This window comes from Morone saxatilis, unplaced genomic scaffold (assembly GCF_004916995.1).
Source record: "Morone saxatilis isolate NCDOM2014 unplaced genomic scaffold, NCSU_SB_2.0 Contig3, whole genome shotgun sequence".
Lineage (NCBI taxonomy): Eukaryota > Metazoa > Chordata > Actinopteri > Moronidae > Morone > Morone saxatilis.
Genome location: NW_023339873.1, coordinates 17,324,168 through 17,338,062, shown reverse-complemented (window position 1 = coordinate 17,338,062; position 13,895 = coordinate 17,324,168).

Here is a 13,895-nt window from a genome sequence, read left to right as displayed (position 1 = left end):
TTCTGGCCTTCACCCTTGTTCAGCCGTGCATATACATTACTGTATATAAACAAACTGTGAAGCAAATGCATGCACACTCTCAGCATAATGAGGGCCCAACCCAAGCATTGGCAGGACAGTATTCTTTGCCAGATTTATATTGGCATCTGCATGCATGTTGGCAGCTAAGAGTAATTATGCATGCATGTTGGCAACTAAGAGTAATTACAACATTAAAATATTTTGTTTATTATTTATTTACAGTTCTTACTTAAGACAATTAAATTGAAATGGCATTTACTGCTATGTTATGTTTACTTTTATTATCATCCTCGATAAATAACGTTTATTGAGGTCCATGTGAAACAGAAACAAGAGTGTTATTTGCTTCTGCATATATATACATGTTTCCTGTAAAAACAGGCAGCTAGGGTAAAATACCCTTACTTAGAAATATATCAATCATAAAAAATGTCTTTATTCCTTTACTATATGACTATATTAAATTAATATAAAATATGTAAATATATTATTAGTATATCAATACATTTAGATTAGTAACAGCTTAAATAATGGGTATAGGTCAGGCTCACAATTAACTGACTCTTCATTAATATAAAGCAGTTTATATTGATATATATTGATTCACACTTGTCTCAGGCCCGGGTCCGGCTAGGGCTGTAAAATCACAGACTTTGACAATACTACTAGGCCACAGGACACTGCACTCACAACCAATAAACATAGCTTAATAATTTGCCATCAAAACAACCTGACAACTGCCTTTCATCAGATTACAAAACCAGCAAACAAGAGTAATTTGCCTCAGGACAGAGCACACTGGCAAAGGAAGGGTTTACTTTTTGCTCGTCAGAGGTGGCTGTGCTTTCTGCTAGCGTTAAAATTCATTAAGTTTAATTTTCGGTCAGTTTTAAAGCTTCCGTGTTCTGCCATAAGAAGCTTTGAGTCGGTGAGCTGCTGCCAGTTCTGATTTTCCCCATTTTCAGATGGGAGCGTGTCTTCACACAAAGCTACAAATGAACTCTGAATCTGCAGCGCTGTAATGGGATTATGAGGAGGAACTTAATCATCCAAGAGCTACAGTTGCTCCACGTGTGAACAGAATCAACGCATTCGCTCCTCCCAACGTGTCAACAGTGGGTGCCAATCAAAATTTCCAAACTAAGACTGAAGAGGTGGTTAGAAAGTAGAGTAAGTTTTTTGAACTTATTCCATGTTTGAACTATAATTCTTCTCTGCCTCTCACAGGTTTAATCATACCTTCGCCTGCCGTCACAGCACAGTTTTTGTTGTGTCTCCTCTCCCTGAGTCCCAATCCTATCAAGCTGAAACAGGAACAAAGACTGCTGTCCCTCGCTTCCTGCTCCTTCCATCCCCACTTCCAGCCTACAGCAATCTATAAAAAAATCCCCTCTTGCTCCTGGTCCTCACCTCTGAGCGACCTGCCAGAGCTCATAATCCAAACTCATTTTGAAAGGCAGAAAAGTCCCGGTAAGCTACAGTGTCGCATCAGGAAATATTGGTGCGTGTAAAATATTCATGCCGGGGTGTTCTAGTTGCTGTTTCAATCTGTGTTTAAGAAAAAGTTGCTATATCAGGTTGTCGATTTTAGCAACTGTTTTGGAGCCTTTTTTATAATCCTCTGTGGCCGTAGAGCTTGGTCAGATGAGAATTCCCACTTTGTGACTAAAAGTTATAATGGCTGAGCTTCATGCCTCAGCAGTTTCAAATTAAATGTATAACAAAATGTCTGAATTGTTTCAAATAACCATGGACTAATGCTCCCTGGCCGCAGTATACATATGATTTTATATTCTATATCAACTGAAAATGAATATATGGACCATAATAGAGGTTTAGGATTTATGTTATTTGCTGACATTTGAACAACCCCCTCGGTAATGTCGTCATGGTGGCAAGCAAGCTATCTTAAATATTTTTATTCCCAGCCACCTACAGATGTATCCTGATGGCTTTCCCAAGCTGGATGGGAAAACTAGGTATAGGATTTTAGTTCCAATCCATAATTTCTTTCTAATATTTATCTTCAACACATTTGGTATTGCATTTTTTAAACATCAATCAAAAGACTTGGCTATCTAAGATGATTACATTGTTGATTTTATCTTCATCTGTTCAGCTCTGTGGGCTATAATGTTTTGCTTATAATTATTTCACACAACATTAAAAATGCTACACTTCCTGTGCTGCAGACAAGGCTGTTCATGTGGCTACAGCCTCTGTGTTTTACTTCGAGTGATTTAGCATTACAGATGGAGTTTACATTGTACAAATTAAACTTACATATCTAGGGTATTTTATAGGCTACAGATTGCAGCAATTTTAGCCACAAGATGTTTTACTAGGCCAATAAATATATAGGAGATTGTGCCCTTTCCACCTGTTTATTCCTGGTAGTGTGGAAAAGGCATCTTAAAGGTGCAGTGTGTAACATTTAGGGTTAGGGTTAGCTATTGCTTGAAATCGAATCTAATATTTATAGGTATGTTTTCATTAGTGTATAATCACATGAAATCTACCTCAAATTATGAAACATTATGGCGATAACACTTGACTAAATGAGTAAATAACATTCAAACTACATGATTAAAGATTTATCAATAGCTGGTGCAACTCAACCCTGGCTAATGCTAGTGCTCATCACAATAGTTTCCTCAGCTTATTTCTCTTTTGTCTGTACTGGACTATTCACTCCTCACTGACATTTTGTTCACAAGATCAGCAGTCAGTGTTAGCAGAAGGGACACTTCAAAGAGATGTATAAGCCGAGCGTAACCTCTATAGCTTTAGACTAATGTTCCACTTCATGGCTCCGCTGTTCCCTCTCATTTCAAAAATGACAGGGACCATACAAATCCTTTTCCCTGACCAAACACAAACACTACCACACGCACACACACAAACTGAGGTAAACATAAACAACGTCTCCCTCCACTGGATTAAAGCTCACAGGAACATGGATGAACTTGAATGTTCATAAATTCATCAGATTTATTGCTGCTTGATCTGCATTAAATGTAGTAGACTGTAAAGTATCAGTGAGGTGATTTCCAAAAGCAAATTACTTGCTCGGGCTGAGTCCTTTATGCGTTTGCTGAGTGCTGAATTTAACGACCATTATCATCCTGTTGGGCCAGGATTTTGAGAGATCCCTGAGAGTTCCCCCCGGTGTGGAAACTGTTGACAATTCAGTGGGCTGTCTTTGTGCTTAAAATGAATGTAAATTTGTCTTATCTATGTGCGCTCTTCTATTCTGCAGCACATTTTCTGTGATTATCAGTCAGGAAATCATAGTGGTGTTCTTCATATGCATTTCTGAATTGAAAACACCTTCTTGATGCTCACAGGCGTCTGATTTCCAACCGCATAAGCAGAAGAGAATTAACACCCAATTACTGAAGGGTCTTATAGTTTCATTTTGTAGTTAGTCAAGGATCATATTTATGAATGCAAATTTCATAAGCCAGAAAACTGTGCTCTGGATGAAATGGGAATCTATTACCCAACCATCATCCACACAGAAAACCCTCCACCATTCAAAAATCTGTTCCTCTTTTTGTTCCTACAGTTGGATGTTTGAGCTTCATTGTGCAGAATGATGTATGTGCAGAGTTTGACACTAGAAGGATGTTTTTATATCCATCTGCCTAAAGTGGAAAGTGTCTCTGTGCTCAGTGAAAATCTGTTTTTATGGGGCGTGGCCTGCAAGGATGATTTGTGGCATCATCAATAGTCATTCCTGTGTGACGTAGAAACATGAAACCACATCAGACACACATTATTGTACCAAGCAGACTATTTAGGTTTATGTCTTAATAAATGTCTGGAGAGGATATTCATCAGAGGGCCTTCTGGCTTAACGTTGTTCATAATTTCAGCATTCTAAAACTGGAAAAACAACAACATCAACAACAGGAAACATCAGCTGCATCGTTATGAGCCATATAGATTAAACTCTGTCTGTTCGAATCCTCCAGTGGTTTAATGAATATGATGCCAGAATTCTGACAGAATAACCATGTAAATATAAATGAGGCTCCCTATATACAGATGTGCTTATGTACAGAAAAGTCACACTTCATCCCATAGAATTATAAACGCTCCTCTTGCCGCAATCTTTATAACTTTCCCCTATAAGCTCATCTCCACAGTGTGCTGCCTGAATAACCAGCTGTCTGGCTGGCCTCCGCTCCCGCGTCCAGTTCCATCAACCCAACGAAATCCACTCTACAAAGACAAAGTCAGTGAAGTGGGAATAAGAAACAATTACCATTGTTATGTAACTCATGAGAGTATTTATTTCATCCAAGCATCCACTGATCCACCCATCAGCTCTCCACTCACTCAGCTGCTGCCTGAACGAATAGAGGTGTTCAGAACTCACCCGACCTCTTTTACCCTTATTCCAAAATGCTACTCTGAAATAACTTCTCCTGAACAAACAACACAGCACTCATTATTGTGTATTGACACCAGAGTGGCATCTTTTGACTTAAAGTGTTTCTGTAATAAACAGAAATAAGAACAACCACCATGACTGTCTGAAAAAGTTTATATGTGTGTGTGTCACCTCTGCATATGAAAAGCTCAGCCAGTCCTTCGTACATTGCTCTAAATCCTTAGTCCCTACACATTTTGACACTGGATATTTGGTCTTACATTTGGTCAGAAATCTTTAAGCTTTAACACAAACGTACTTTTGTACAGTTTACATATTGTCATTATGAACGTTTTTGGTTGGTGCAATCACTTTTTTCAGTAGAAACAATATGTAGTGAACATATTATTCACAGTGAACGTTGTTCTTCTCTTAGGAACTTCTGGGACTCCTAAAATATTTGGAGGGACAAAGGAGTCGTGACGGATTCTCTCACAGACATGGTAAATCTTTTACAATATTTAAACATATAATGAACTTAAAGAGAAGTATTTGTTCTGTCAGACACGCCTGAGACCGATGGATGACTGAAAAACATGGCTGAAAATCTTTCTGTGTACACATTGTAAGACTGATTATTAATAATGAAGATGGTTCGGTGAGGGACAGCCTGGTAACAGCAAGTCTTTGCTTTGTCACTACCCAAACTCCAGTTCTTCACTTCAGCAGAAAAAGCAGCAGGGCATGAAGCCAAGAGTTTCGAGCAAAAAAATGAAAGAAGGGAATAGAGTGGACAAAGGATGTCCAAAGCAGTTTGTGTTATTGGAGCAGCAACCAGGAGAGTCTTGGCACAAATACTAATGTTACAACGCTTTTTACAGGTGTTCCTTTTACTCAAATCTGGACGTATATTGATCCAGATATAAATGTGAGAGCAGTTTTCCATACTTGTCCTTATTCATGCTGTTAAATTACATCAAACATGACATGTCTAGCACAGCAGAAATGTAATTTATCCGACATTACTTATTTATGCTGTAAATTGCGTCAGAGATATAATTTAAATACCAAACTTAGTAACATGGTAATGCATGAAACAGTCTATTACATAACAGAAATATGCTTTCTGAGACTTTGGGCTTAGTTTGTAGAGTTTCTGGAGGGAAACAGTCTCTGAGTCTACTTGGTTTCCTGGCAGAAGCCTGGAGACAAGGAAGGCTATACAAGCTGCTGGACTCTTAATGTAAAAAGGATCATCCAAAAAGAGGTTTGTGTTGGTTATCAGATGCTGACCTCCTCTTTCACTCACACACATCCTGTGGCTCAGTCAGTGTGTGAGGAGAGAGGCAGAGATGAGGAGGACAGAGATGTGGTGTGGGGGAGCAGAGGGCAACATAATTTCTGGGCCATTCTTCAAAACTCAGGATTACATGAGACTGTTCATGACTCTCTTCCTGGAGTGAATATCTGTGGCTACGTCCCATTTCTACTCCCTTTATCTCACCACTTCCACATTGTGGGTATTAATACTGATTGTGGCCTACTGCTAGTTTGTGCTGTTGTTTGACATTCAACTCTTTTTGGGTAAGTAACATGGAAGATGGAGATCAAATATTTTGTATGTGTATGTCAACAACAAACAATATGTATTTTATTGCTGTTTTGTCATTTTAAATACATGTTTCAATGTACTGCTCTGTGTGTTTTCTTTGTAAACAACTGAAACGTTAAACTGGAACATCTGTTCATTGTAACTTAAAATACTTGCTTGAAACTTAAAGATCCCCTCCAGACATGTATTACAACATATATACAAATAGTCTACTTGGAACTATAATGTGTGTCTGATATATCATTTCAACATTAAAATCCTTTGAAAGATCTTTGCTCTTTCCACCTCATGAATCTATGACTATGCACATTTTTGTTAATTTAATTAAGATGCCTCCTATTTCACTGTAGTCCATCCTGTTCACATCCAGTGTTTGTGCACTGGTGGATTAATGTTTCTACATCACACTGTACAAGCTGCATACTGGACCAGGAGTGACTTCCAATATGTGATGTCATAAATCACTGTCGTAGGCCCCGCCCCTTAAAATCAGTGAGCACAGAGAAACTTTCCACCTTCAGCAGATGAATATGAAAACATTCTTCTAGTGTCAAACTCTGCACATACAGCATTCTGCACAGTGAAGCTCAAACATCCAACTGTAGGAACAAGAAGAAAGATTGATTTGATTGGAGATTGAGTGAACTTCCAGTTTATCAGCATTCACTTTAGCTTCACTCAAACAAAGTAGTTTCTCTGTTATCAGTTAGTCAAACTCTTTAAGCCATGTTGGCTGCCGTGGTGCCAGAGCTGTGTTATATGCTGTTAACCAACTTGTCCTAACAGCATATAACACTCATGGTATATTTAGCTAATAAAACTTTATATAGGACTTGTGCCTGTAAATGAGTGTTTTTTTACACTATTACCACTTGAACTCAAGTAAAGGATGTAAATACTTCATCCACCAGTGCAGTTATGGTGCTGTCCTACAAACTCTTCTACTCTCCCTCTCTCGCTTACACACACACACACACACACAGATGGAGGGGGAGAGTAGTAGCCTACAGGAGAGGGAAGCATGGAAAAAAAAAACAGCACAATAACCCCTCCACCACCACCAACAGTGTTCCTCTGAAGCACGTCAGAGGCAGCAGGCTTTGAATCGAGGTGCACAGCGGGGTATAAGAAAACACTTCTTGGGGACACAGCTAGGGGACAGCGCCGGTCTCCTGACTCGGGACTTATTCATTTCCCCCTACACACACACACACACACACACACACATATCCCGGGAAGCTTCAACTCCACAGCACGCCTGCAGGGAAACCATCAGGTACTGTATGCAGACTTTATCCACTTCTCTAGCCGCTTCTCCATGAGCTCTCTAAGCCGGGGTGGGGTGGGAGATCAACTCTGTGGTAAAGTCAAGAGGCACGTGTTTGTTTTTGAAGTGGAAAATGCGGTTCAAAGCATTAGATTTTATCTTTGCACAGGCGACTGTTTGCGTGGGCCAGTGTATGCATATTTAATCGAGGAGTGGGCAGCAGTAATTCTGGCTCACCAAGTGGGCAAGTACAGCAGGATGAGAGAGAGAAAGCAGCCATGCTCGATCAAAGGAGAGGGCTTTTGGTGACAAGTTTGCATCTGATCAGCTGGGCTCGACCCTCGCTGCTGTGCTTCTGGAGGCCTGGAAGAAGTTTGCATACTGAATTATTTCAGCTGTTATTGTTCGATGGGTTGCGTTTGTAGTGTAAAATATGGAGAGGGTGGAAGATTGAAGAAATGCTGGGCAAACTAAAAGTAGGCCTTAACTCCTGAACAATGGAGAACGGTGGGGATCGAGCCTAGAAAATCCATTTTTTTTCGACCTTGCATGGGTTATTGAGCCAGGTTCTACTGACTTTCTCGCAGCCTCCCTCTCTCACTGTAAAGCCTTCAGGAGTCAGTGTGGAAGGCAGACAGGGACAGACCAGGCGCTCATATACAAAGCCAACACGTTTCATTCTGCAGCTGCAGCAGCTGAGCGGCGGTGAGCACCACCTCCAGCATCACCAGCAGCAGCAGCAGCAGGTCGGGGAGGATTTTTAGAGCACAGTTGGACCGACGAAACACAACCAGGCTCCAGGCTCGAGGACCTGTCAGAGAATGATGCTCACCGGTTGGTCGCCGGTCGCTGCCCGCCGGCGGCCCGGGGCTGTTGAATGAGCGGCGCTGTCAGTGGTGCTGGAAAAAAAAAAAAGAACAGCCGCCGACAGACCGTCGTTGCTGCTGTTTCCAGTCGAGACGATACGCATGAACTGACGTGAATGCCGAGCAGCACCACACATCAGCAGCAGCACGCCAGTCCGCCGGTTAACACAGCAGCACCCCCGGCCAGAGTAAATGGGACCGCACGTCGTCCGAGCGTTAGAAAGATGGAGAGATTTTTCCTGCTCGTCATCAGCTGTCTCTGCGTCTCCCGAGTCACAGCGGGTAAGTTTATGTTTATGTGCAATGAGAGGGATGTTTCCATGGATGTGGAGCAGCAGCTCACAGACTGGTATTTTACTGCCTGGTGAAACGAACCGTGGAGGGATAACAGAGGCATGTGTGGAACACTGACTGCTGTTTTGTGTTGTATAGATTTTAAGAGGTATTTTGGGAGACGTTGTGTATAGTCTGTTGTGTTTGTGGAGAGGCTGACTGTGTTTGCAGGCTACTAGAGGCATTTCTGTGTTGTCATCTAATGAAACAAATACATGAAGGGTTACAATTGGCTGTTTGAACTATCCACATATGAGAAATCGACACAGAAGCACAATCAGACAGTTGACTTGTACATTGATTAAGATTAGTGGAGCTGTTGACATGTTATTGTCTGTCTCTTAAAGCAAAGCAGTGTGTGTGTGTGTGTTGTGTAGAGTGTGTGTGTGTGTGTGTGTGTGTAGGTGTGTGTGTGTGTGTTTGATGTGAGCCAAGCTGACCTTTGAATTTCATTTAAAGCAGGTACTTAAAACTGCTGCACACACACATTTCCAAGCTGAATGTTGACATGAGCTGTATACAACAGCACAACACTGTCTGTAAGTGTGAAAATCTAAATATTGTATGAACATTTGTTGACTGATGATCATTGCTAGACATTTTTATCCATCGAGAACAAAATCTGACTGAAATGAGCTGCCACTGGCGTCTGGAAACACATGATTGGACTGCTGATGAGCGACATTGGTCCTCTCATACAGATCCATGGAAACACCACTGATGCGTGCTGTGTGTGTATGAGTGCTGACATCCAACATGTACTGTATGTGTGTATCTATAAAACATGTTTTTTTGAAGTCCATACTACACACACACACACTCACACCTTGTCTACTCACAGCAATGGAGTGCCACACTTCACTCCTGACACACTCCTGCCAGCGAAATGCACCTCTGGTTCACTCGACATCCTCCCACTCCTCAACCTTTCCACTGATGAGGGATCACTATGCTGCACACACTCACTAACACACTTATGTTTACACACGTTACTTGCACGCTCCCTGTGTTCTGCGCTTTTTTATCTCTTTTCTACCACAGTAAACAATTATATACTTATACTGTAAAGAGACTACATAACAAAGTGATGTTTAGACAGAATTTCTATTATAGGGACTGGGGTTTTCATAATGGACGCCGGCAATTACATTGTTATGTTTTGATTGTATGAGCTCCACTATATCAAGTACTGCTAGAGAAAAATATAGATTTATAAAATAAATGCAAGGTAGTCTTCATGTTTTTAAATGTTGACACTTTATTTTAACTTCCTGTATTTGACACTATATTAATGATTTATAATGTGCTATAACACACTCTAATGTAATTCTAAGTTTGCATGTATGCATTTTTGTATGCAAGTGTTTATTAATGTATTTATTAGTCCTCTAAACATCCATAACTGATGAATAAAGGGTTAATGAATGCTTGATAACACAGTATTAAATAGCTATTGATATTATGTTGCACATGTGATTAAATCCCTACAGTGCATTATAAAGCATTTATTAAGTGTTTATACACCAGTTATGGCTGTTTCATTAGAGAAGTTACAGTTGGAGACAAATATATTAACAAATACTTCAGCAGATAAAAGGACATGACATCTGCTAATGGCTACATTTTAGTGTTATAAAGCATGAATGAAATGTTCAAATGTTGCTTATAAGCCCGGGTTACCTGGGTTAAATTCAAGTATTACCTAATCATTTGTAACCATTCATTGCACAATATTACAAGAACCATATTAGTAAAAATACAAAATGTTAAAACAACAAACATGACCACAACTCTCATTGGCACTATTAAAGGCTGCAGATCAGTTGGGTTGTTCCAGTCTTTTTTTCTCAATAGACGAGAAGTCGAAGTTTGGCCAGGGACCTTAGTTGCATCACTCTCTCCGTCATTTCCTGTCATCTCTCGACTGCATAAATTGCCCCAAGATTGCTACTAAAAAATGGAAATTTAAATATCTACTATTCCATGACATCAAAGTAAACTTCATCTGCCAATAAAAACAATGTGAAATGACCAAAAGCTCCAGGACAGCTACTAAATGGACCTGCTGTTTTCAAGGTCAAGAATAAATCATGAACCCTTACTGAGTACAAATGTTTAGAAGATGTGATCCCTGAAGTGTAACTTCGTTGGATTCACAGTTCAGCTCGATTCAAGTTTTTGTCTCGGAGTTTATTTTAAGACTTAGTCAGACACCTGCACCAGGAAAACCAGACCAAATCGATGTCGAGGTGGACTGGCAGGAGTGAGTGGGTGCGCGCCACGGCACCATAAAATGTACACCCCGGTGACGTCTTTACTGTGTCTGTGTTTATAGTGACTCATAAACAGTCGGTTGATCCTGGGAAATGAAAGGTAATGTTTCCATTTAAAATGTAAATTGCCTCTCTAACACATTCATCTTAATGACGCCATAAATCCTCACAGGCAATTTTCCCCCGGCCCCTAACAGTCCTGAGTTTGGAGAAGGAAAGGAACCAAAAAATCAATGAATCAATCAACAAATTGAACAGTGAAGCAAGCGGTGCAAAGGCTCCAGGCTGCTCTCTCCGCTTATAATAATGAGTGAAGAATGCTGAGTCTTTTTCAAGAGCTCAGAGGTTATTTTTTATGCTGTAAACAAAAGAAAACTCTAGGAACATTTTGGCAACCACCTGCCAGGTGATAAATTCTCTGTGAGTACAGCATATTATGTGCCATCTAGCATCCATAGAGTGGAGATAGAGGCCTCAGCTGTGAGGGCCAAAGTTTGTAAAAAGCTACCCATCTTCTCCTCTTTCACACTAAATTACCACCAAACAAGAAACAGACTCAGACTTTGAATATTTCTAAGCAGACAGCCAATCAGTCAGAGAGACAACATCAAAATTAATGGGGTTTCATAAGATTTTCTGTGCTATTTATCACACATGCAGCAGTTTCCATTTGTTTATGCTTTAAGGATGGTTTACAAAATTCTTCATTTTTCATTTAAAATAAGCAGCCTCCAGGTTTCTGATGTTATTGTTTCCACACGCCCGCTTGTCGCATGCATGAAATGAGATGAGTGGTGAACACGTGCAAAGTCCATCATAGGTATGAGAGGATCAGCAAGCAGTATGCAAGGCTTATGTTCATCACTGTCACAATGATGTCATTAGTTTGACTGTACACATTAGAAACAGCACTGTCTTATGGTGTATTTTTAGTCCACTAAATGCCCTGATTTTATTCAAATGTGTGTCCTTTAGACCTGCTGGGTTTCTGGGGCAGCCTCTTGATTGGAGGGCTGAATCATTACTGTTCCCTCTGAGTAGGCGCTTTAACAGGGTGAGGAAAGGATGAGAGGTGTGTGTCTGTGTGGGGCGGTGTGTGTGTGTGTGTATGTACGCAGATGTAAGAGTCACGGGGGATGCAGATTTGCCTGTGTGCATGTGATTATCTGTTCATTAGTTTCCCTCTAGTCAATTGTGTGAGCACAATTAGCTGTTTGTAATTATTAGCTGTTTGTAATGTTGTTTTTTTTAAGCTGTTTACTGCACACTTCCAGGAGTTTATTGCAGTAAAGTTACAGTTTACCACATGGTCTCTGCATTTTCTTCTTTTTTCTTTTCTTTCTTCTTACAAATATATTGCATCAGATTTGTAGGTTTGACGGGGAATTACCTTATTATGTTACAATTGTGTGTAAGTACAGTATATTTTGTGACTTTCACTGACAGTATTTGTTTATTTCACGGTGCTATTTCCACCATACTGTTTACAAAAAGGCATAAATACACACTGGCAAGCCAAGCCAAGGGCAGCTCTTTGTTACTACTACACTACAGAATCAGAGGGCAGCTTTTTTTTCTAAATGCACAATGAATGAAAATTTTTAATATTGTGTCATGCAAAACCACAAAATCATATAAGCCAAGTACAAATTGCTGCTCATATATTTAAAACAATACTACAAAAAGTTTAAATAATTAAAAAAATCGACTAATTAAAATAACTTTTTAAAATCGACTAATTAAAATAATTTTCAAAAATCTACTAATTGTAGTAATTTTCAAAATCTGATGTTTTGATCCTCTCATATGCTCTGTATAACAGTTCATCTTGGCTTATTTTCCAGGATTCTAAGACAAGGCTATCAAACTTAAACAGATTAAAACTGAACAACCAATTCAGTTTTTTATCGTCTGTACATTGATAGGAAAATTAACTTAAATCATTGCAGTTTGCACGACACCAAAGAAAATAAATCACTATATCTACTCTTCCCAAATCCTGCAGCTCACACAATCTGTTTTCCTCCTGAATATCTTTTCTGCCATCCTCAAAATCAGAGGAACAATCAGCAGTTCTCAATGGTGCAACTATACTTTTGTTTAATAAGCATTTAAGTCCTAAATTTAGTTATCTTCAAAACGTTTTTTGGCTGCATGAACATGCAAGTATTTTTGGTGTGCAAGTGTAGATATGTGTGTAAATACAATGCAAGCTTTAGAATACAAAGATGCAGCTGCAACTAAATTATAAGCTTGACTTGACAGAGCTGCTGTATTTCTGGAACACAGAATTGGGGCTGGAAGACAAAACAGAAAAAGATATGTTTAAGAAGTCCCCTTCTCCCTGTAGCTTTGCTGTTGTTGTGTCAACACTGCCCAGATAATCTGCCTTCATCTTTCTCACCCTCACCTGTCCTCTTACGTAAGTGTCGGTACTGCTGAGTGTTTATATCAACATACTACTGCTGCTGCTCTTTTCTCTGGAACCTGTCAGCCTCTTCTTCCTTTCAGAAAGCATCATTGAGTTCTTTTGAGAATGTCTTAGCGAGACGCAGACGAATAAGAGCAATGGCCTTACGGTTGCTAGCGAGGGCTCATATGTGCTAAAGCTGTCTGATCTGGTGGCAATAGTCGGATTTAAGACCAAACAGCAGGAGCTAGTGAGACAATAATTTAGATTTTAACCATTTTTTTCTCAGAAATTGTTTTTAATGTATTTGGAAGCTTTTCTCTACCCATGTTTGCTTTTGTTTTGGGAAGTCAGTTTGGCTCTTTTTTGTCAAAAATGGAATGAAGCAGGCTTTAGAGGACAGATTGGTGCAATCATCTGGACACCCGGCCTGTGGGAGAAAGAGATGGCAATGCCAAAAGACTGACGTGGCAGCGGCAGCTCGATGACGCAGTCTGTCGTCTGCCCAGTGTCACGTCCGTCATGTCACATGTACTGGTGGAGGAGGGTCTGAGCTGACATTTGGAGAGAATCAATGCCACTGATGTAAAGATGTTATTCTGCGTCATTTGTTTGTGTACATGAGTGAATGTTCTTGGATTTTTAATTCATCGAAGCAAGTGTAAAAAAAGTCCTGAATGTGTGCAATCAAAAAAATAGGTATTGTAAGTAAGTATGAGAACTCACACCGTGGGG